Below are 4,191 nucleotides of genomic sequence, written 5' to 3'. Positions count from 1 at the left end.
GTAGCAGAAACAGAGCTAAACGATGAAATGGTGGCCCGAAACCTGGATTGGTTGGATGAAACGCGAAAGAGGGTCGTGGAAAGACTGGCCCGGTACCAACAAGTGTTGAAAAGGTCTTATGATCGGAAGGTGCGGCATAGGGAATTCCAAGTCGGCGACATGGTGCTTCGAAAGGTATTTTCAAACACCAAGGAAGTCAACAGTGGAAAGCTCGACTCTAACTGGGAAGGACCGTATATCGTAAGAAAAATTGGGGAATCAGGCGCATAATACTTGGAGACACTTATAGGGGATGAAATTCAGTCATCATGGAATGTATTCAACTTGAAAAAATACTATCAATAAACAGTACTCTTTGCATCTATGCTTAATTGCTCGAGCTAAAGCCTCGGATCCTTAACAGGAGCCGAGCCCAACTGAGGAGTTGGTTCGGAGTTAAAGCCTTGATCCCTCCACAGGAGCCAAGCCCAACTGAAGAGTTGGTCTAAGGACAAAGCTTCGGCCCCTTAACAGGAGCCGAGCCCAACTGAGGAGTTGGTTCGGAGTTAAAGCCTTGGCCCCTCCACAGGAGCCAAACCCAACTGAGGAGTTGGTCTAAGGACAAAACCTCGGCCCCTTAATAGGACCTGAGCCCAACTGAGGAGTTGGTCTAAGGACAAAGCCTCGGCTCCTGACTGAGGAGTTGGTTCGGAGTTAAAGCCTTGGCCCCCTCCATAGGAGTCAAGCCCAACTGAGGAGTTGGTCTAAGGACAAAGCATCGGCTCCTGACTGAGGAGTTGGTTCGGAGTTAAAGCCTTGGCCCCCTCCACAGGAACCAAGCCCAACTGAGGAGTTGGTCTAAGGACAAAGCCTCGGCCCCTTAACAGGAGCCGAGCCTAAGTGACGAACGAAAAAAGTTTGTCAAAACATAAACAGAACTTCAACAGCAGATCCCAATATGAGAATAAAAAGGAAAAGAAGAAGAAAGATCAGATGATGCCAAAGTTGCAAAAAGTAATTCTATTAATATGGAAGAGGATTACATTACAAAAAATTGTACTACAACAAATAAAAAAGAAAAATTATGCATCCGCTTCAATCGCTACCACGGCATCATCGGGGGCTTGGTCGTCAACTGGTGCAACTGGAGCTTCGAGACTCAGCTCGAGAACAGCGGTTGGTACAGCTTCTGGGATCACCTCTGGCCTCTTTGCAGCGGCCTTGGCTTTCCGTAGCTTCGCCTTTAGCTTATTGTAAGCTGCCTCCCAGGTTTCCTCTGAAGAGTCCAGCTGGGCCTGGAGGGAGTTAAGCTGGTCTTGGAGTGCTCTCTCCTGCTCCACCTCCTTCGTCCTCACTAGCTCTTCTAGGGAAGAGATCTTCCCCTCCGCCAGAGCTAGCTTATCTTTGTTCTGCTCCAGCTCGGATAGTGCGCTATCCAAGCTTGATTGGAGCTTCTGGGAATTGGCCGTAGCCGCATCCCTTTCAGCTTGAAGCTGAAGAAGGCGACCTTCCGCGACCTGAAGGCTGTCAACGGAAGCATCGCGGGATTCTACGAGCTTGGCCACGGCGTGTTGCGCCTGGTAAGGAAGAAGGAAAAGTGTTAGACGGAGGGAAGAACAGGAAATAAGTATCAAATCAAGAGAACTAAAAGATAAAGGGGTTACCACTACCAAGGCTCAGAATGCATCGTTCGAAAATTTTGTCGAATCACCGGCAAAACTTCGACGGACTTTCTCCACGTCCCGCGGACGTATCGAAGATCGCCCTGGCTACGGCCGGGTCGGACAAGGCAGAGTCCCTGTCCGACACCAGCCTACCCCTAACCATGGGTTGAACCACCTAGGGGGAAGGAGGCGCATCCCCCCTCTGCACCGATCCAGCCGAGGATGCTTGGGATGGCTCGGCTGGATGGCAGGTCCGCTCGGGAGTCGGAGGAGGGGGCAGCTGGAGCACCGGGGCCGGAGGGAGGGGCCCCCTCCTTATCCTCTTGAGAAGAGGTTGGTGGTCTTCTTCTTCTTCTTCCTCATGAGCGGCACGCCCCACCCCGGGAGTAATAGTGGTTAGGGTGGGGGGAATCTTAGCAATTTCCTCCTCGGAGTCGGAGCCAAGAACTGGTGGGGGGCGCTTGGATTGCAGGGCCATGTCGGTTGGGTGGATTGACGGGGGAAGAAAGGCTGTGGCGTGGTCGTAGAGGTCGGGGTTGGAGAGAAGATGGGTGATCACCACCGAGTCCCCGGGGAACTTATCTTTAGTCGGATCTGCGCAGAATCAGACAGTATGAGATCAGTCTACAGGAAAGGAAATTGGTAAAAGCAAGAAGAAAAGAACTAAGAAACACTCACCATGGGGGTTGAAGGATTGATACAACAAGGGGGAAGCTCGTCCCCGGGAACGCCTTCCCACTGACTGGAGAGTTGGATTGGAAATAAAAACCAGTCCTTGTTCGAGTCAGGAAGCTCAACCAAGGACGGCTTCCCTCTCCTCTTGGAAAGATAAAAGAAACCCGGCCTGTTCGGACATCTTTTAAGGACAAACTGTGCCCTAATATTCGGAAGGCCGAGCTGCAGGCCTTCTTCCAGTCTATCATTCATCAGCTCGAAGGCCTGAATTAGATGGAAGAAGTTTCCGCTCATTTGGCTGGGAGCCCTCCTATAGAAGTTTAGCACCTCTCGAGTTAGCCTGCTAAGAGGAACTCGAAGGCCAGCCTTCAGTTATCCCCAGTGTACCACAGTGGCACCTGAGGAACATTCACGCTGGATAAGGGTCTCATTCACATAGGATAGACCCACACCGCTGGGGATGCTGAAAACATCTCGGATGGCGTCCAATGGAGGGCGAACAGGGGAATGAGATTTCCCCTTGGCCATTTTTGAAGAAAAGAGGAGTGGCAGAGGAGAGGGGAGAGGCCTCGATTTCGTTACCTTACTCTTCGGAGAAACCAAGAACTTCCGGTCACTGGGCGGCAGGTGACTGAATGGCACAGCGAGGGCGCGGCGGAGGCACTAACGAAAGCAGGGAGCACGCGAGGAGACAAATGGGCAGCGTAACAGCAAGGAGAGTGAAGGTGAAAATGAAAATAGGAAATGAGTGGGGTATTTATAGACCAGAGAGGCCTCAAGATGTTCGCTCAAGATCAACGGATGGGGTTTCTCAGAAAGGTCATGATGGGGCATTAAATGATGAGAGATCCGATAAGACCGTTCGCCCCTTATCATGCGAATCAAGCCAATTTCGGGACGCCACGTGTACTCTATATAATAATTACGCCGTTTAAAACCAACGGGCAGGGCACACGCCTTATGAAGAGCAACTCCAACGACCGCCGCCCTCGAAGGACGAGCGGGCTAGGTAACGATTTGCCATAAAGAAATCATTGATCCCAGCTAAGACCCAATGAGAGCACGCCACGTGCCAATTTTTAATGTATTATTAATATTCTCGAGCACCCGAGCATTCTGCCCTAGCCCTCGAGAGGGGGTATTGTGGGGGAAATTATTAAGCGTGGACACGTGGCTCAAGTAAAGGCCGGAATCAATGATTTTAAGCTCGGACATCTGCAACTTTTGCTCGGTTGATTGATATCGTCGGATGCACGGATATCTGGCTCAGAACTAAGCCACCAACTGATGAAGTAGTCCGAACAATGACAGTGTAGGTCGGAAGGACGGATCTGACAGATGTGCCAGCGATGGACAGCGCTGACAACCCACGTCATGTCAGATCAACTCTGATTTTTCCAGAAGTGGCAGGGCAGTTGCAACAACCCCTGCAGCTGACATGTTAGGGAATGAGCTAACTGCCCTAGGTCACCTCAAAGGGTGGCATAGAAAACGAACAAGTTTAATGCCTATAAAAAGAAGAGGACTATGGGTAAAAGAGGTTCGATTTCTTCTTCTCTCTAAAAAAAACCAAATTACACTAATCAATTTGTCTAACTTGATCGTCGGAGTGGGCTGATTTGCAGGTCCGCCCGAGCTAGGAGAGAAGAAAAGTGTAGAGCCAATTCTTGCATCTACAGGAGTAAATCAAAATTGAATTGAATTGATCGTTTCTGGGTTCAACCTAGACCAATTACTTAAAGATTAACCTGAATCCCACTCGAAATCCATGAAATCATGTTCAAATTGGATTTTGATCCGAAATTTATAAAAGTTGTATCTTTATAAAAATTGCCAGAACGATCTCAAGACCCTTAGAGTGGTAATGTGGGTC

Source organism: Akebia trifoliata, chromosome 1 (assembly GCF_017979445.1).
Source record: "Akebia trifoliata isolate Shusen 1 chromosome 1, ASM1797944v1, whole genome shotgun sequence".
In the NCBI taxonomy this organism is placed as follows: domain Eukaryota; kingdom Viridiplantae; phylum Streptophyta; class Magnoliopsida; order Ranunculales; family Lardizabalaceae; genus Akebia; species Akebia trifoliata.
Note: the sequence above shows the minus strand (reverse complement) of the source record.